General features: G+C 49.4%; 11 non-coding genes across 11 annotated transcripts; all 11 read left to right on the forward strand.

The window, feature by feature from the left end:
* The first annotated feature begins 934 nt into the window (after window positions 1-934).
* TRNAC-GCA (transfer RNA cysteine (anticodon GCA)) lies at window positions 935-1,006 on the forward strand. Its single transcript has one exon. It is a non-coding gene; the product is annotated as a tRNA-Cys (tRNA).
* A 209-nt stretch (window positions 1,007-1,215) lies between these two features.
* On the forward strand, window positions 1,216-1,287 carry TRNAC-GCA (transfer RNA cysteine (anticodon GCA)). Its single transcript has one exon. It is a non-coding gene; the product is annotated as a tRNA-Cys (tRNA).
* A 1,687-nt stretch (window positions 1,288-2,974) lies between these two features.
* TRNAC-GCA (transfer RNA cysteine (anticodon GCA)) lies at window positions 2,975-3,046 on the forward strand. The gene has a single exon. It is a non-coding gene; the product is annotated as a tRNA-Cys (tRNA).
* A 356-nt stretch (window positions 3,047-3,402) lies between these two features.
* TRNAC-GCA (transfer RNA cysteine (anticodon GCA)) lies at window positions 3,403-3,474 on the forward strand. The gene has a single exon. It is a non-coding gene; the product is annotated as a tRNA-Cys (tRNA).
* Window positions 3,475-6,254: 2,780 nt separating this feature from the next.
* TRNAC-GCA (transfer RNA cysteine (anticodon GCA)) lies at window positions 6,255-6,326 on the forward strand. Its single transcript has one exon. It is a non-coding gene; the product is annotated as a tRNA-Cys (tRNA).
* A 1,871-nt stretch (window positions 6,327-8,197) lies between these two features.
* TRNAC-GCA (transfer RNA cysteine (anticodon GCA)) lies at window positions 8,198-8,269 on the forward strand. The gene has a single exon. It is a non-coding gene; the product is annotated as a tRNA-Cys (tRNA).
* Window positions 8,270-8,626: 357 nt separating this feature from the next.
* On the forward strand, window positions 8,627-8,698 carry TRNAC-GCA (transfer RNA cysteine (anticodon GCA)). The gene has a single exon. It is a non-coding gene; the product is annotated as a tRNA-Cys (tRNA).
* Window positions 8,699-10,954: 2,256 nt separating this feature from the next.
* TRNAC-GCA (transfer RNA cysteine (anticodon GCA)) lies at window positions 10,955-11,026 on the forward strand. The gene has a single exon. It is a non-coding gene; the product is annotated as a tRNA-Cys (tRNA).
* Window positions 11,027-11,382: 356 nt separating this feature from the next.
* Window positions 11,383-11,454, forward strand: TRNAC-GCA (transfer RNA cysteine (anticodon GCA)). The gene has a single exon. It is a non-coding gene; the product is annotated as a tRNA-Cys (tRNA).
* Window positions 11,455-14,682: 3,228 nt separating this feature from the next.
* TRNAC-GCA (transfer RNA cysteine (anticodon GCA)) lies at window positions 14,683-14,754 on the forward strand. Its single transcript has one exon. It is a non-coding gene; the product is annotated as a tRNA-Cys (tRNA).
* Window positions 14,755-17,891: 3,137 nt separating this feature from the next.
* TRNAC-GCA (transfer RNA cysteine (anticodon GCA)) lies at window positions 17,892-17,963 on the forward strand. Its single transcript has one exon. It is a non-coding gene; the product is annotated as a tRNA-Cys (tRNA).
* Window positions 17,964-19,781: the final 1,818 nt, after the last annotated feature.

Below are 19,781 nucleotides of genomic sequence, written 5' to 3' on the forward strand. Positions count from 1 at the left end.
CCTTAGGTTGGAGTCCCCCCCCCCCCCTTTCCTCTGTGCAGTTGCTCTGTGTGCCAAAACAGGCCAAGACCTTGGTCGCCGCATATGCCTGACAAGCAGCTCCCACGGCATAGTGGTTAGAGCAGCCGCCTTGGAGCGAAGAGGTTGTGAGTTCGAATCCTGTCAAGACCCTGAAGATGGCAGCTGTTAAAAGAGATGGATCGTGAGAACCTGGGATGTCTGGTGGATTGGAAGATATCGGTGCATGGATGGACTGAGGCGAGGTCGATGTCAAGAAGCATGTGGGATGTTGAAAATAAAAAGATGGGGGATTTTATTTGCCTTTTTTTTTTTTTTTTCTATATCAAGAAAACCTCCCCTGCAATCCACCATTGCCTCCAGCCCTTCACACCAACTACCACCACTGCCTCCACACCAGCTACCACCATTGCCACCAGCCCTTCACACCAACTACCACCCAGGAACCGGGACCACTCACTTCCACACCAACAACCTTCTTCCTATGGAATCTTCCCACCCACACTCACATACCAGCTACCACAGCCATCCACACCAGAGCTCCTTCTCCAACACCTTATGGGTGCCCGACCATCAACCACTTCACACACACACACACACACACACACACACACACACACACACACACACACACACTCCTCCGCTTCCACAATTTCTCCAAACGAGCTTCAGGGTGTTCACAGGACTTGAACTCACAACCTCTCTGCTCCAAGGCAGCAGCTCTAACCACTAGACCATGAGAGCTTCATGGAAACTAGCAGGGATGACTGTGGTCTTGGCCTGTTTTGACAAAATCATTTTTTTCCCCACCGGTTCATATACATTTGACTGGGATAGTACAGGCAAGCCGATAGCTAGTTCGGACTTAGCTTCGAATCCCCCCTCTGTGCGGTTACCCTGGCAAGCCATGTGTTGCGGGGGTATAGCTCAGTGGTAGAGCATTTGACTGCAGATCAAGAGGTCCTTGGCTCAAATCCGAGTGCCCCCTAACACACATTTTTTTGCTTTACGACTTAACCATATCCTACATATGTAGTAGTGGGGCTGAAGCTCAGTGGTAGAGCATTTGACTGCATGTAAAGAGGTCCGAGTGCCCGTAACACACATTTTTTTTCTTTACAAGCTTAACCGTATCCCACATATGTAGTTTATTGCAGAAAATTAAAAATGTTGAGGTACAGATGAGCTGCATGTTGCGGGGGTATAGCTCAGTGGTAGAGCATTTGACTGCAGATCAAGAGGTCCTTGGTTCAAATCCGCGTGCCCCCTAACACATGCATGCTTTTTTTTACAGCTTAACCACATCCTACATATGTTGTTTATAGCAGACCCCCACTAGCTTTGCACTGCAAGATTTTGGTCGCCTCATCCAGTTGATGAGCAGCCACCCTGGAGCGCAGAGGTTCAAGAGGTCCTTGGTTCAAATACAAATGCCCGCTAATGCACAATTTTTTCTTGGTGGGGCATTGTGGTCAGACAGAAAAGAACCATACAACTTCCTCTGTAGTATAAAGCAGCTGATAAGAGTAAAGAGCTTTAAATACAAGTCATTGTATGACCTGGGATGTCTGGTGGATTGGAAGATATCGGTGCATGGATGGACTGAGGCGAGGTGGATGTCAAGGAGAGCAGTTGTCGAGGTAAGTGGTTGGAGGAAGGTGTAGTTGTGGGGCATTGTGGAAGGTGGACTGAGGCATTCAGAGATCTTGACATAGCCAGTTGAGAGCTAGCTCCACCTTAGGTTGGAGTCCCCCCCCCCCCCTTTCCTCTGTGCAGTTGCTCTGTGTGCCAAAACAGGCCAAGACCTTGGTCGCCGCATATGCCTGACAAGCAGCTCCCACGGCATAGTGGTTAGAGCAGCCGCCTTGGAGCGAAGAGGTTGTGAGTTCGAATCCTGTCAAGACCCTGAAGATGGCAGCTGTTAAAAGAGATGGATCGTGAGAACCTGGGATGTCTGGTGGATTGGAAGATATCGGTGCATGGATGGACTGAGGCGAGGTGGATGTCAAGGAGAGCAGTTGTCGAGGTAAGTGGTTGGAGGAAGGTGTAGTTGTGGGGCATTGTGGAAGGTGGACTGAGGCGAGGAGGATGTCAAGGAGAGCAGTTGTCGAGGTAAGTGGTTGGAGGAAGGTGTAGTTGTGGGGCATCGTGGAAGGTGGACTGAGGCGAGGAGGACGTCAAGGAGAGCAGTTGTCGAGGTGAGTGGTTAGAGGGCGTTGCGGAGGAAGGTGTAGTTGTGGGGCATTGTGGAAGGTGGTCCACTGCCTGGAATGGAGGATTCTAGGTTGGGGATCTGCCAAAAGTGGTGTTGTGTCTGTCGAAGCATGTGGGATGTTGAAAATAAAAAGATGGGGGATTTTATTTGCCTTTTTTTTTTTTTTTATATCAAGAAAACCTCCTCTGCAATCCACCATTGCCTCCAGCCCTTCACACCAACTACCACCACTGCCTCCACACCAGCTACCACCATTGCCACCAGCCCTTCACACCAACTACCACCCAGGAACCGGGACCACTCACTTCCACACCAACAACCTTCTTCCTATGGAATCTTCCCACCCACACTCACATACCAGCTACCACAGCCATCCACACCAGAGCTCCTTCTCCAACACCTTATGGGTGCCCGACCATCAACCACTTCACACACACACACACACACACACACACACACACCTCCGCTTCCACACTATGCTGCCACAATTTCTCCAAACAAGCTTCAGGGTGTTCACAGGACTTGAACTCACAACCTCTCTGCTCCAAGGCAGCAGCTCTAACCACTAGACCATGAGAGCTTCATGGAAACTAGCAAGGATGACTGTGGTCTTGGCCTGTTTTGACAAAATCAATTTTTTCATATACATTTGACTGGGATAGTACAGGCAAGCCGAGAGCTAGTTCGGACTTAGCTTCGAATCCCCCCTCTGTGCGGTTACCCTGGCAAGCCATGTGTTGCGGGGGTATAGCTCAGTGGTAGAGCATTTGACTGCAGATCAAGAGGTCCTTGGCTCAAATCCGAGTGCCCCCTAACACACATTTTTTTGCTTTACGACTTAACCATATCCTACATATGTAGTGGTGGTGGTGGGGGGGAGGCGCCATAGGAAGAAGGTTGTTGGTGTGGAAGTGAGTGGCCCTGGGTGGTGGGCTGAAGGGCTGGAGGCAGTGGTGGTAGTTGGTGTGAAGGGCTGGAGGCAACGTTGAGGTACAAACAAGCCACATGTTGTGGGGCTGAAGCTCAGTGGTAGAGCATTTGACTGCATGTAAAGAGGTCCGAGTGCCCGTAACACACATTTTTTTTCTTTACAAGCTTAACCGTATCCCACATATGTAGTTTATTGCAGAAAATTAAAAATGTTGAGGTACAGACGAGCTGCATGTTGCGGGGGTATAGCTCAGTGGTAGAGCATTTGACTGCAGATCAAGAGGTCCTTGGTTCAAATCCGAGTGCCCCCTAACACATGCATGCTTTTTTTTACAGCTTAACCACATCCTACATATGTTGTTTATAGCAGACCCCCACTAGCTTTGCACTGCAAGATTTTGGTCGCCTCATCCAGTTGATGAGCAGCCACCCTGGAGCGCAGAGGTTCAAGAGGTCCTTGGTTCAAATACAAATGCCCGCTAATGCACAATTTTTTCTTGGTGGGGCATTGTGGTCAGACAGAAAAGAACCATACAACTTCCTCTGTAGTATAAAGCAGCTGATAAGAGTAAAGAGCTTTAAATACAAGTCATTTACTAATCTGTCTAACTTTTTGGCACCAGTTAATTTAAAAAAAAAAATTGACACACGAGTATCCCTTTAAGATCTACGAATGTAACTCTTTGATCTTTTTGTGGTTTGACAAAACTTACATCTAAGTTACATTTATAGATTGAACCTACCACCTTCACACTGTAAGGTGGCAAGGCTAACCACTTAGCATTCAGAGATCTTGACATAGCCAGTTGAGAGCTAGCTCCACCTTAGGTTGGAGTCCCCCCCCCCCCCTTTCCTCTGTGCAGTTGCTCTGTGTGCCAAAACAGGCCAAGACCTTGGTCGCCGCATATGCCTGACAAGCAGCTCCCACGGCATAGTGGTTAGAGCAGCCGCCTTGGAGCGAAGAGGTTGTGAGTTCGAATCCTGTCAAGACCCTGAAGATGGCAGCTGTTAAAAGAGATGGATCGTGAGAACCTGGGATGTCTGGTGGATTGGAAGATATCGGTGCATGGATGGACTGAGGCGAGGTGGATGTCAAGGAGAGCAGTTGTCTAGGTAAGTGGTTGGAGGAAGGTGTAGTTGTGGGGCATTGTGGAAGGTGGACTGAGGCGAGGAGGATGTCAAGGAGAGCAGTTGTCGAGGTAAGTGGTTGGAGGAAGGTGTAGTTGTGGGGCATCGTGGAAGGTGGACTGAGGCGAGGAGGACGTCAAGGAGAGCAGTTGTCGAGGTGAGTGGTTAGAGGGCGTTGCGGAGGAAGGTGTAGTTGTGGGGCATCGTGGAAGGTGGTCCACTGCCTGGAATGGAGGATTCTAGGTTGGGGATCTGCCAAAAGTGGTGTTGTGTCTGTCGAAGCATGTGGGATGTTGAAAATAAAAAGATGGGGGATTTTATTTGCCTTTGTTTTTTTTTTTTTTTTTTTATCAAGAAAACCTCCTCTGCAATCCACCATTGCCTCCAACCCTTCACACCAACTACCACTACTGCCTCCACACCAACTACCACCACTGCCACCAGCCCTTCACACCAATTACCGGGACCACTCACTTCCACACCAACAACCTTCTTCCTATGGAACCTTCCCACCCACACCACCACCACTCATGGGATTGGAAGATATCGGTGCATGGATGGACTGAGGCGAGGTGGATGTCAGGAAGAGCGGAATGGAGAGCAATGTCCCTGAAGACCCTGGAGCATGTCGCTGGATGGACTGAGGCGAGGAGGATGTCAAGGAGAGCAGTTGTCGAGGTAAGTAAGTGGTTAGAGGGCGTTGCGGAGGAAGGTGTAGTTGTGGGGCATCGTGGAAGGTGGTCCACTGCCTGGAATGGAGGATTCTAGGTTGGGGATCTGCCAAAAGTGGTGTTGTGTCTGTCGAAGCATGTGGGATGTTGAAAATAAAAAGATGGGGGATTTTATTTGCCTTTTTTTTTTTTTTTTTTTATATCAAGAAAACCTCCTCTGCAATCCACCATTGCCTCCAGCCCTTCACACCAACTACCACTACTGCCTCCACACCAACTACCACCACTGCCACCAGCCCTTCACACCAATTACCGGGACCACTCACTTCCACACCAACAACCTTCTTCCTATGGAACCTTCCCACCCACACCACCACCACTCATGGGATTGGAAGATATCGGTGCATGGATGGACTGAGGCGAGGTGGATGTCAGGAAGAGCGGAATGGAGAGCAATGTCCCTGAAGACCCTGGAGCATGTCGCTGGATGGACTGAGGCGAGGAGGATGTCAAGGAGAGCAGTTGTCGAGGTAAGTAAGTGGTTAGAGGGCGTTGCGGAGGAAGGTGTAGTTGTGGGGCATCGTGGAAGGTGGTCCACTGCCTGGAATGGAGGATTCTAGGTTGGGGATCTGCCAAAAGTGGTGTTGTGTCTGTCGAAGCATGTGGGATGTTGAAAATAAAAAGATGGGGGATTTTATTTGCCTTTTTTTTATATCACGAAAACCTCCTCTGCAATCCACCATTGCCTCCAGCCCTTCACACCAACTACCACCACTGCCTCCACACCAGCTACCACCATTGCCACCAGCCCTTCACACCAACTACCACCCAGGAACCGGGACCACTCACTTACACACCAACAACCTTCTTCCTATGGAATCTTCCCACCCACACTCACATACCAGCTACCACAGCCATCCACACCAGAGCTCCTTCTCCAACACCTTATGGGTGCCCGACCATCAACCACACACACTTCACACACACACACACACACACTCCTCCGCTTCCACACTCTGCTGCCACAATTTCTCCAAACGAGCTTCAGGGTGTTCACAGGACTTGAACTCACAACCTCTCTGCTCCAAGGCAGCAGCTCTAACCACTAGACCATGAGAGCTTCATGGAAACTAGCAAGGATGACTGTGGTCTTGGCCTGTTTTGACAAAATCATTTTTTTCCCCACCGGTTCATATACATTTGACTGGGATAGTACAGGCAAGCCGAGAGCTAGTTCGGACTTAGCTTCGAATCCCCCCTCTGTGCGGTTACCCTGGCAAGCCATGTGTTGCGGGGGTATAGCTCAGTGGTAGAGCATTTGACTGCAGATCAAGAGGTCCTTGGCTCAAATCCGAGTGCCCCCTAACACACATTTTTTTGCTTTACGACTTAACCATATCCTACATATGTAGTGGTGGTGGTGGGGGGGAGGCGCCATAGGAAGAAGGTTGTTGGTGTGGAAGTGAGTGGCCCTGGGTGGTGGGCTGAAGGGCTGGAGGCAGTGGTGGTAGTTGGTGTGAAGGGCTGGAGGCAACGTTGAGGTACAAACAAGCCACATGTTGTGGGGCTGAAGCTCAGTGGTAGAGCATTTGACTGCATGTAAAGAGGTCCGAGTGCCCGTAACACACATTTTTTTTCTTTACAAGCTTAACCGTATCCCACATATGTAGTTTATTGCAGAAAATTAAAAATGTTGAGGTACAGATGAGCTGCATGTTGCGGGGGTATAGCTCAGTGGTAGAGCATTTGACTGCAGATCAAGAGGTCCTTGGTACAAATCCGAGTGCCCCCTAACACATGCATGCTTTTTTTTACAGCTTAACCACATCCTACATATGTTGTTTATAGCAGACCCCCACTAGCTTTGCACTGCAAGATTTTGGTCGACTCATCCAGTTGATGAGCAGCCACCGTGGAGCGCAGAGGTTCAAGAGGTCCTTGGTTCAAATACAAATGCCCGCTAATGCACAATTTTTTCTTGGTGGGGCATTGTGGTCAGACAGAAAAGAACCATACAACTTCCTCTGTAGTATAAAGCAGCTGATAAGAGTAAAGAGCTTTAAATACAAGTCATTTACTAATCTGTCTAACTTTTTGGCACCAGTTAATTTAAAAAAAAAAAATTGACACACGAGTATCCCTTTAAGATCTACGAATGTAACTCTTTGATCTTTTTGTGGTTTGACAAAACTTACATCTAAGTTACATTTATAGATTGAACCCACCACCTTCACACTGTAAGGTGGCAAGGCTAACCACTTAGCATTCAGAGATCTTGACATAGCCAGTTGAGAGCTAGCTCCACCTTAGGTTGGAGTCCCCCCCCCCCCCCTTTCCTCTGTGCAGTTGCTCTGTGTGCCAAAACAGGCCAAGACCTTGGTCGCCGCATATGCCTGACAAGCAGCTCCCACGGCATAGTGGTTAGAGCAGCCGCCTTGGAGCGAAGAGGTTGTGAGTTCGAATCCTGTCAAGACCCTGAAGATGGCAGCTGTTAAAAGAGATGGATCGTGAGAACCTGGGATGTCTGGTGGATTGGAAGATATCGGTGCATGGATGGACTGAGGCGAGGTCGATGTCAAGAAGCATGTGGGATGTTGAAAATAAAAAGATGGGGGATTTTATTTGCCTTTTTTTTTTTTTTTTTCTATATCAAGAAAACCTCCTCTGCAATCCACCATTGCCTCCAGCCCTTCACACCAACTACCACCACTGCCTCCACACCAGCTACCACCATTGCCACCAGCCCTTCACACCAACTACCACCCAGGAACCGGGACCACTCACTTCCACACCAACAACCTTCTTCCTATGGAATCTTCCCACCCACACTCACATACCAGCTACCACAGCCATCCACACCAGAGCTCCTTCTCCAACACCTTATGGGTGCCCGACCATCAACCACTTCACACACACACACACACACACACACACACACACACTCCTCCGCTTCCACACTATGCTGCCACAATTTCTCCAAACGAGCTTCAGGGTGTTCACAGGACTTGAACTCACAACCTCTCTGCTCCAAGGCAGCAGCTCTAACCACTAGACCATGAGAGCTTCATGGAAACTAGCAAGGATGACTGTGGTCTTGGCCTGTTTTGACAAAATCATTTTTTTCCCCACCGGTTCATATACATTTGACTGGGATAGTACAGGCAAGCCGAGAGCTAGTTCGGACTTAGCTTCGAATCCCCCCTCTGTGCGGTTACCCTGGCAAGCCATGTGTTGCGGGGGTATAGCTCAGTGGTAGAGCATTTGACTGCAGATCAAGAGGTCCTTGGCTCAAATCCGAGTGCCCCCTAACACACATTTTTTTGCTTTACGACTTAACCATATCCTACATATGTAGTGGTGGTGGTGGGGGGGGAGGCGCCATAGGAAGAAGGTTGTTGGTGTGGAAGTGAGTGGCCCTGGGTGGTGGGCTGAAGGGCTGGAGGCATTGGTGGTAGTTGGTGTGAAGGGCTGGAGGCAACGTTGAGGTACAAACAAGCCACATGTTGTGGGGCTGAAGCTCAGTGGTAGAGCATTTGACTGCATGTAAAGAGGTCCGAGTGCCCGTAACACACATTTTTTTTCTTTACAAGCTTAACCGTATCCCACATATGTAGTTTATTGCAGAAAATTAAAAATGTTGAGGTACAGATGAGCTGCATGTTGCGGGGGTATAGCTCAGTGGTAGAGCATTTGACTGCAGATCAAGAGGTCCTTGGTTCAAATCCGAGTGCCCCCTAACACATGCATGCTTTTTTTTCCTCTGTGCAGTTGCTCTGTGTGCCAAAACAGGCCAAGACCATGGTCGCCGCATATGCCTGACAAGCAGCTCCCACGGCATAGTGGTTAGAGCAGCCACCTTGGAGCGAAGAGGTTGTGAGTTCGAATCCTGTCAAGACCCTGAAGATGGCAGCTGTTAAAAGAGATGGATCGTGAGAACCTGGGATGTCTGGTGGATTGGAAGATATCGGTGCATGGATGGACTGAGGCAAGGTGGATGTCAAGGAGAGCAGTTGTCGAGGTAAGTGGTTGGAGGAAGGTGTAGTTGTGGGGCATTGTGGAAGGTGGACTGAGGCGAGGAGGATGTCAAGGAGAGCAGTTGTCGAGGTAAGTGGTTGGAGGAAGGTGTAGTTGTGGGGCATCGTGGAAGGTGGACTGAGGCGAGGAGGACGTCAAGGAGAGCAGTTGTCGAGGTGAGTGGTTAGAGGGCGTTGCGGAGGAAGGTGTAGTTGTGGGGCATCGTGGAAGGTGGTCCACTGCCTGGAATGGAGGATTCTAGGTTGGGGATCTGCCAAAAGTGGTGTTGTGTCTGTCGAAGCATGTGGGATGTTGAAAATAAAAAGATGGGGGATTTTATTTGCCTTTTTTTTTTTTTTTTTTTTTTATCAAGAAAACCTCCTCTGCAATCCACCATTGCCTCCAACCCTTCACACCAACTACCACTACTGCCTCCACACCAACTACCACCACTGCCACCAGCCCTTCACACCAATTGCCGGGACCACTCACTTCCACACCAACAACCTTCTTCCTATGGAACCTTCCCACCCACACCACCACCACTCATGGGATTGGAAGATATCGGTGCATGGATGGACTGAGGCGAGGTGGATGTCAGGAAGAGCGGAATGGAGAGCAATGTCCCTGAAGACCCTGGAGCATGTCGCTGGATGGACTGAGGCGAGGAGGATGTCAAGGAGAGCAGTTGTCGAGGTAAGTAAGTGGTTAGAGGGCGTTGCGGAGGAAGGTGTAGTTGTGGGGCATCGTGGAAGGTGGTCCACTGCCTGGAATGGAGGATTCTAGGTTGGGGATCTGCCAAAAGTGGTGTTGTGTCTGTCGAAGCATGTGGGATGTTGAAAATAAAAAGATGGGGGATTTTATTTGCCTTTTTTTTTTTTTTTTTTTTTTATATCAAGAAAACCTCCTCTGCAATCCACCATTGCCTCCAGCCCTTCACACCAACTACCACTACTGCCTCCACACCAACTACCACCACTGCCACCAGCCCTTCACACCAATTACCGGGACCACTCACTTCCACACCAACAACCTTCTTCCTATGGAACCTTCCCACCCACACCACCACCACTCATGGGATTGGAAGATATCGGTGCATGGATGGACTGAGGCGAGGTGGATGTCAGGAAGAGCGGAATGGAGAGCAATGTCCCTGAAGACCCTGGAGCATGTCGCTGGATGGACTGAGGCGAGGAGGATGTCAAGGAGAGCAGTTGTCGAGGTAAGTAAGTGGTTAGAGGGCGTTGCGGAGGAAGGTGTAGTTGTGGGGCATCGTGGAAGGTGGTCCACTGCCTGGAATGGAGGATTCTAGGTTGGGGATCTGCCAAAAGTGGTGTTGTGTCTGTCGAAGCATGTGGGATGTTGAAAATAAAAAGATGGGGGATTTTATTTGCCTTTTTTTTATATCACGAAAACCTCCTCTGCAATCCACCATTGCCTCCAGCCCTTCACACCAACTACCACCACTGCCTCCACACCAGCTACCACCATTGCCACCAGCCCTTCACACCAACTACCACCCAGGAACCGGGACCACTCACTTCCACACCAACAACCTTCTTCCTATGGAATCTTCCCACCCACACTCACATACCAGCTACCACAGCCATCCACACCAGAGCTCCTTCTCCAACACCTTATGGGTGCCCGACCATCAACCACTTCACACACACACACACACACACTCCTCCGCTTCCACACTATGCTGCCACAATTTCTCCAAACGAGCTTCAGGGTGTTCACAGGACTTGAACTCACAACCTCTCTGCTCCAAGGCAGCAGCTCTAACCACTAGACCATGAGAGCTTCATGGAAACTAGCAAGGATGACTGTGGTCTTGGCCTGTTTTGACAAAATCATTTTTTTCCCCACCGGTTCATATACATTTGACTGGGATAGTACAGGCAAGCCGATAGCTAGTTCGGACTTAGCTTCGAATCCCCCCTCTGTGCGGTTACCCTGGCAAGCCATGTGTTGCGGGGGTATAGCTCAGTGGTAGAGCATTTGACTGCAGATCAAGAGGTCCTTGGCTCAAATCCGAGTGCCCCCTAACACACATTTTTTTGCTTTACGACTTAACCATATCCTACATATGTAGTGGTGGTGGTGGGGGGGAGGCGCCATAGGAAGAAGGTTGTTGGTGTGGAAGTGAGTGGCCCTGGGTGGTGGGCTGAAGGGCTGGAGGCAGTGGTGGTAGTTGGTGTGAAGGGCTGGAGGCAACGTTGAGGTACAAACAAGCCACATGTTGTGGGGCTGAAGCTCAGTGGTAGAGCATTTGACTGCATGTAAAGAGGTCCGAGTGCCCGTAACACACATTTTTTTTCTTTACAAGCTTAACCGTATCCCACATATGTAGTTTATTGCAGAAAATTAAAAATGTTGAGGTACAGATGAGCTGCATGTTGCGGGGGTATAGCTCAGTGGTAGAGCATTTGACTGCAGATCAAGAGGTCCTTGGTTCAAATCCGAGTGCCCCCTAACACATGCATGCTTTTTTTTACAGCTTAACCACATCCTACATATGTTGTTTATAGCAGACCCCCACTAGCTTTGCACTGCAAGATTTTGGTCGCCTCATCCAGTTGATGAGCAGCCACCCTGGAGCGCAGAGGTTCAAGAGGTCCTTGGTTCAAATACAAATGCCCGCTAATGCACAATTTTTTCTTGGTGGGGCATTGTGGTCAGACAGAAAAGAACCATACAACTTCCTCTGTAGTATAAATCAGCTGATAAGAGTAAAGAGCTTTAAATACAAGTCATTTACTAATCTGTCTAACTTTTTGGCACCAGTTAATTTAAAAAAAAAAATTGACACACGAGTATCCCTTTAAGATCTACGAATGTAACTCTTTGATCTTTTTGTGGTTTGACAAAACTTACATCTAAGTTACATTTATAGATTGAACCCACCACCTTCACACTGTAAGGTGGCAAGGCTAACCACTTAGCATTCAGAGATCTTGACATAGCCAGTTGAGAGCTAGCTCCACCTTAGGTTGGAGTCCCCCCCCCCCCCCTTTCCTCTGTGCAGTTGCTCTGTGTGCCAAAACAGGCCAAGACCTTGGTCGCCGCATATGCCTGACAAGCAGCTCCCACGGCATAGTGGTTAGAGCAGCCACCTTGGAGCGAAGAGGTTGTGAGTTCGAATCCTGTCAAGACCCTGAAGATGGCAGCTGTTAAAAGAGATGGATCGTGAGAACCTGGGATGTCTGGTGGATTGGAAGATATCGGTGCATGGATGGACTGAGGCGAGGTGGATGTCAAGGAGAGCAGTTGTCGAGGTAAGTGGTTGGAGGAAGGTGTAGTTGTGGGGCATTGTGGAAGGTGGACTGAGGCGAGGAGGATGTCAAGGAGAGCAGTTGTCGAGGTAAGTGGTTGGAGGAAGGTGTAGTTGTGGGGCATCGTGGAAGGTGGACTGAGGCGAGGAGGACGTCAAGGAGAGCAGTTGTCGAGGTGAGTGGTTAGAGGGCGTTGCGGAGGAAGGTGCAGTTGTGGGGCATCGTGGAAGGTGGTCCACTGCCTGGAATGGAGGATTCTAGGTTGGGGATCTGCCAAAAGTGGTGTTGTGTCTGTCGAAGCATGTGGGATGTTGAAAATAAAAAGATGGGGGATTTTATTTGCCTTTGTTTTGTTTTGTTTTTTTTATCAAGAAAACCTCCTCTGCAATCCACCATTGCCTCCAACCCTTCACACCAACTACCACTACTGCCTCCACACCAACTACCACCACTGCCACCAGCCCTTCACACCAATTACCGGGACCACTCACTTCCACACCAACAACCTTCTTCCTATGGAACCTTCCCACCCACACCACCACCACTCATGGGATTGGAAGATATCGGTGCATGGATGGACTGAGGCGAGGTGGATGTCAGGAAGAGCGGAATGGAGAGCAATGTCCCTGAAGACCCTGGAGCATGTCGCTGGATGGACTGAGGCGAGGAGGATGTCAAGGAGAGCAGTTGTCGAGGTAAGTAAGTGGTTAGAGGGCGTTGCGGAGGAAGGTGTAGTTGTGGGGCATCGTGGAAGGTGGTCCACTGCCTGGAATGGAGGATTCTAGGTTGGGGATCTGCCAAAAGTGGTGTTGTGTCTGTCGAAGCATGTGGGATGTTGAAAATAAAAAGATGGGGGATTTTATTTGCCTTTTTTTTTTTTTTTTTTTTTTTATATCAAGAAAACCTCCTCTGCAATCCACCATTGCCTCCAGCCCTTCACACCAACTACCACTACTGCCTCCACACCAACTACCACCACTGCCACCAGCCCTTCACACCAATTACCGGGACCACTCACTTCCACACCAACAACCTTCTTCCTATGGAACCTTCCCACCCACACCACCACCACTCATGGGATTGGAAGATATCGGTGCATGGATGGACTGAGGCGAGGTGGATGTCAGGAAGAGCGGAATGGAGAGCAATGTCCCTGAAGACCCTGGAGCATGTCGCTGGATGGACTGAGGCGAGGAGGATGTCAAGGAGAGCAGTTGTCGAGGTAAGTAAGTGGTTAGAGGGCGTTGCGGAGGAAGGTGTAGTTGTGGGGCATCGTGGAAGGTGGTCCACTGCCTGGAATGGAGGATTCTAGGTTGGGGATCTGCCAAAAGTGGTGTTGTGTCTGTCGAAGCATGTGGGATGTTGAAAATAAAAAGATGGGGGATTTTATTTGCCTTTTTTTTTTTTTTTTTTTATATCACGAAAACCTCCTCTGCAATCCACCATTGCCTCCAGCCCTTCACACCAACTACCACCACTGCCTCCACACCAGCTACCACCATTGCCACCAGCCCTTCACACCAACTACCACCCAGGAACCGGGACCACTCACTTCCACACCAACAACCTTCTTCCTATGGAATCTTCCCACCCACACTCACATACCAGCTACCACAGCCATCCACACCAGAGCTCCTTCTCCAACACCTTATGGGTGCCCGACCATCAACCACACACACACACACACACACACCTCCGCTTCCACACTCCTCCGCTTCCACACTCTGCTGCCACAATTTCTCCAAACGAGCTTCAGGGTGTTCACAGGACTTGAACTCACAACCTCTCTGCTCCAAGGCAGCAGCTCTAACCACTAGACCATGAGAGCTTCATGGAAACTAGCAAGGATGACTGTGGTCTTGGCCTGTTTTGACAAAATCATTTTTTTCCCCACCGGTTCATATACATTTGACTGGGATAGTACAGGCAAGCCGAGAGCTAGTTCGGACTTAGCTTCGAATCCCCCCTCTGTGCGGTTACCCTGGCAAGCCATGTGTTGCGGGGGTATAGCTCAGTGGTAGAGCATTTGACTGCAGATCAAGAGGTCCTTGGCTCAAATCTGAGTGCCCCCTAACACATATTTTTTTGCTTTACGACTTAACCATATCCTACATATGTAGTGGTGGTGGTGGGGGGGAGGCGCCATAGGAAGAAGGTTGTTGGTGTGGAAGTGAGTGGCCCTGGGTGGTGGGCTGAAGGGCTGGAGGCAGTGGTGGTAGTTGGTGTGAAGGGCTGGAGGCAACGTTGAGGTACAAACAAGCCACATGTTGTGGGGCTGAAGCTCAGTGGTAGAGCATTTGACTGCATGTAAAGAGGTCCGAGTGCCCGTAACACACATTTTTTTTCTTTACAAGCTTAACCGTATCCCACATATGTAGTTTATTGCAGAAAATTAAAAATGTTGAGGTACAGATGAGCTGCATGTTGCGGGGGTATAGCTCAGTGGTAGAGCATTTGACTGCAGATCAAGAGGTCCTTGGTTCAAATCCGAGTGCCCCCTAACACATGCATGCTTTTTTTTACAGCTTAACCACATCCTACATATGTTGTTTATAGCAGACCCCCACTAGCTTTGCACTGCAAGATTTTGGTCGCCTCATCCAGTTGATGAGCAGCCACCCTGGAGCGCAGAGGTTCAAGAGGTCCTTGGTTCAAATACAAATGCCCGCTAATGCACAATTTTTTCTTGGTGGGGCATTGTGGTCAGACAGAAAAGAACCATACAACTTCCTCTGTAGTATAAAGCAGCTGATAAGAGTAAAGAGCTTTAAATACAAGTCATTTACTAATCTGTCTAACTTTTTGGCACCAGTTAATTTTAAAAAAAAAATTGACACACGAGTATCCCTTTAAGATCTACGAATGTAACTCTTTGATCTTTTTGTGGTTTGACAAAACTTACATCTAAGTTACATTTATAGATTGAACCCACCACCTTCACACTGTAAGGTGGCAAGGCTAACCACTTAGCATTCAGAGATCTTGACATAGCCAGTTGAGAGCTAGCTCCACCTTAGGTTGGAGTCCCCCCCCCCCCCTTTCCTCTGTGCAGTTGCTCTGTGTGCCAAAACAGGCCAAGACCTTGGTCGCCGCATATGCCTGACAAGCAGCTCCCACGGCATAGTGGTTAGAGCAGCCGCCTTGGAGCTTAGAGGTTGTGAGTTCGAATCCTGTCAAGACCCTGAAGATGGCAGCTGTTAAAAGAGATGGATCGTGAGAACCTGGGATGTCTGGTGGATTGGAAGATATCGGTGCATGGATGGACTGAGGCGAGATGGATGTCAAGGAGAGCAGTTGTCGAGGTAAGTGGTTGGAGGAAGGTGTAGTTGTGGGGCATTGTGGAAGGTGGACTGAGGCGAGGAGGACGTCAAGGAGAGCAGTTGTCGAGGTGAGTGGTTAGAGGGCATTGCGGAGGAAGGTGTAGTTGTGGGGCATCGTGGAAGGTGGTCCACTGCCTGGAATGGAGGATTCTAGGTTGGGGATCTGCCAAAAGTGGTGTTGTGTCTGTCGAAGCATGTGGGATGTTGAAAATAAAAAGATGGGGGATTTTATTTGCCTTTTTTTTGTTTTTGTTTTTTTTTTTTATCAAGAAAACCTCCTCTGCAATCCACCATTGCCTCCAACCCTTCACACCAACTACCACTACTGCCTCCACACCAACTACCACCACTGCCACCAGCCCTTCACACCAATTACCGGGACCACTCACTTCCACACCAACAACCTTCTTCCTATGGAACCTTCCCACCCACACCACCACCACTCATGGGATTGGAAGATATCGGTGCATGGATGGACTGAGGCGAGGTGGATGTCAGGAAGAGCGGAATGGAGAGCAATGTCCCTGAAGACCCTGGAGCATGTCGCTGGATGGACTGAGGCGAGGAGGATGTCAAGGAGAGCAGTTGTCGAGGTAAGTAAGTGGTTAGAGGGCGTTGCGGAGGAAGGTGTAGTTGTGGGGCATCGTGGAAGGTGGTCCACTGCCTGGAATGGAGGATTCTAGGTTGGGGATCTGCCAAAAGTGGTGTTGTGTCTGTCGAAGCATGTGGGATGTTGAAAATAAAAAGATGGGGGATTTTATTTGCCTTTTTTTTTTTTTTATATCACGAAAACCTCCTCTGCAATCCACCATTGCCTCCAGCCCTTCACACCAACTACCACTACTGCCTCCACACCAACTACCACCACTGCCACCAGCCCTTCACACCAATTACCGGGACCACTCACTTCCACACCAACAACCTTCTTCCTATGGAACCTTCCCACCCACACCACCACCACTCATGGGATTGGAAGATATCGGTGCATGGATGGACTGAGGCGAGGTGGATGTCAGGAAGAGCGGAATGGAGAGCAATGTCCCTGAAGACCCTGGAGCATGTCGCTGGATGGACTGAGGCGAGGAGGATGTCAAGGAGAGCAGTTGTCGAGGTAAGTAAGTGGTTAGAGGGCGTTGCGGAGGAAGGTGTAGTTGTGGGGCATCGTGGAAGGTGGTCCACTGCCTGGAATGGAGGATTCTAGGTTGGGGATCTGCCAAAAGTGGTGTTGTGTCTGTCGAAGCATGTGGGATGTTGAAAATAAAAAGATGGGGGATTTTATTTGCCTTTTTTTTTTTTTTTTTTTATATCACGAAAACCTCCTCTGCAATCCACCATTGCCTCCAGCCCTTCACACCAACTACCACCACTGCCTCCACACCAGCTACCACCATTGCCACCAGCCCTTCACACCAACTACCACCCAGGAACCGGGACCACTCACTTCCACACCAACAACCTTCTTCCTATGGAATCTTCCCACCCACACTCACATACCAGCTACCACAGCCATCCACACCAGAGCTCCTTCTCCAACACCTTATGGGTGCCCGACCATCAACCACACACACACACACACACACACCTCCGCTTCCACACTCCTCCGCTTCCACACTCTGCTGCCACAATTTCTCCAAACGAGCTTCAGGGTGTTCACAGGACTTGAACTCACAACCTCTCTGCTCCAAGGCAGCAGCTCTAACCACTAGACCATGAGAGCTTCATGGAAACTAGCAAGGATGACTGTGGTCTTGGCCTGTTTTGACAAAATCATTTTTTTCCCCACCGGTTCATATACATTTGACTGGGATAGTACAGGCAAGCCGAGAGCTAGTTCGGACTTAGCTTCGAATCCCCCCTCTGTGCGGTTACCCTGGCAAGCCATGTGTTGCGGGGGTATAGCTCAGTGGTAGAGCATTTGACTGCAGATCAAGAGGTCCTTGGCTCAAATCTGAGTGCCCCCTAACACATATTTTTTTGCTTTACGACTTAACCATATCCTACATATGTAGTGGTGGTGGTGGGGGGGAGGCGCCATAGGAAGAAGGTTGTTGGTGTGGAAGTGAGTGGCCCTGGGTGGTGGGCTGAAGGGCTGGAGGCAGTGGTGGTAGTTGGTGTGAAGGGCTGGAGGCAACGTTGAGGTACAAACAAGCCACATGTTGTGGGGCTGAAGCTCAGTGGTAGAGCATTTGACTGCATGTAAAGAGGTCCGAGTGCCCGTAACACACATTTTTTTTCTTTACAAGCTTAACCGTATCCCACATATGTAGTTTATTGCAGAAAATTAAAAATGTTGAGGTACAGATGAGCTGCATGTTGCGGGGGTATAGCTCAGTGGTAGAGCATTTGACTGCAGATCAAGAGGTCCTTGGTTCAAATCCGAGTGCCCCCTAACACATGCATGCTTTTTTTTACAGCTTAACCACATCCTACATATGTTGTTTATAGCAGACCCCCACTAGCTTTGCACTGCAAGATTTTGGTCGCCTCATCCAGTTGATGAGCAGCCACCCTGGAGCGCAGAGGTTCAAGAGGTCCTTGGTTCAAATACAAATGCCCGCTAATGCACAATTTTTTCTTGGTGGGGCATTGTGGTCAGACAGAAAAGAACCATACAACTTCCTCTGTAGTATAAAGCAGCTGATAAGAGTAAAGAGCTTTAAATACAAGTCATTTACTAATCTGTCTAACTTTTTGGCACCAGTTAATTTTAAAAAAAAAATTGACACACGAGTATCCCTTTAAGATCTACGAATGTAACTCTTTGATCTTTTTGTGGTTTGACAAAACTTACATCTAAGTTACATTTATAGATTGAACCCACCACCTTCACACTGTAAGGTGGCAAGGCTAACCACTTAGCATTCAGAGATCTTGACATAGCCAGTTGAGAGCTAGCTCCACCTTAGGTTGGAGTCCCCCCCCCCCCCTTTCCTCTGTGCAGTTGCTCTGTGTGCCAAAACAGGCCAAGACCTTGGTCGCCGCATATGCCTGACAAGCAGCTCCCACGGCATAGTGGTTAGAGCAGCCGCCTTGGAGCTTAGAGGTTGTGAGTTCGAATCCTGTCAAGACCCTGAAGATGGCAGCTGTTAAAAGAGATGGATCGTGAGAACCTGGGATGTCTGGTGGATTGGAAGATATCGGTGCATGGATGGACTGAGGCGAGATGGATGTCAAGGAGAGCAGTTGTCGAGGTAAGTGGTTGGAGGAAGGTGTAGTTGTGGGGCATTGTGGAAGGTGGACTGAGGCGAGGAGGACGTCAAGGAGAGCAGTTGTCGAGGTGAGTGGTTAGAGGGCATTGCGGAGGAAGGTGTAGTTGTGGGGCATCGTGGAAGGTGGTCCACTGCCTGGAATGGAGGATTCTAGGTTGGGGATCTGCCAAAAGTGGTGTTGTGTCTGTCGAAGCATGTGGGATGTTGAAAATAAAAAGATGGGGGATTTTATTTGCCTTTTTTTTGTTTTTGTTTTTTTTTTTTATCAAGAAAACCTCCTCTGCAATCCACCATTGCCTCCAACCCTTCACACCAACTACCACTACTGCCTCCACACCAACTACCACCACTGCCACCAGCCCTTCACACCAATTACCGGGACCACTCACTTCCACACCAACAACCTTCTTCCTATGGAACCTTCCCACCCACACCACCACCACTCATGGGATTGGAAGATATCGGTGCATGGATGGACTGAGGCGAGGTGGATGTCAGGAAGAGCGGAATGGAGAGCAATGTCCCTGAAGACCCTGGAGCATGTCGCTGGATGGACTGAGGCGAGGAGGATGTCAAGGAGAGCAGTTGTCGAGGTAAGTAAGTGGTTAGAGGGCGTTGCGGAGGAAGGTGTAGTTGTGGGGCATCGTGGAAGGTGGTCCACTGCCTGGAATGGAGGATTCTAGGTTGGGGATCTGCCAAAAGTGGTGTTGTGTCTGTCGAAGCATGTGGGATGTTGAAAATAAAAAGATGGGGGATTTTATTTGCCTTTTTTTTTTTTTTATATCACGAAAACCTCCTCTGCAATCCACCATTGCCTCCAGCCCTTCACACCAACTACCACCACTGCCTCCACACCAGCTACCACCATTGCCAAAAGCCCTTCACACCAACTACCACCCAGGAACCGGGACCACTCACTTCCACACCAACAACCTTCTTCCTATGGAATCTTCCCACCCACACTCACATACCAGCTACCACAGCCATCCACACCAGAG

Source organism: Hyla sarda, chromosome 2, assembly GCF_029499605.1.
Source record: "Hyla sarda isolate aHylSar1 chromosome 2, aHylSar1.hap1, whole genome shotgun sequence".
Taxonomy (NCBI): domain Eukaryota; kingdom Metazoa; phylum Chordata; class Amphibia; order Anura; family Hylidae; genus Hyla; species Hyla sarda.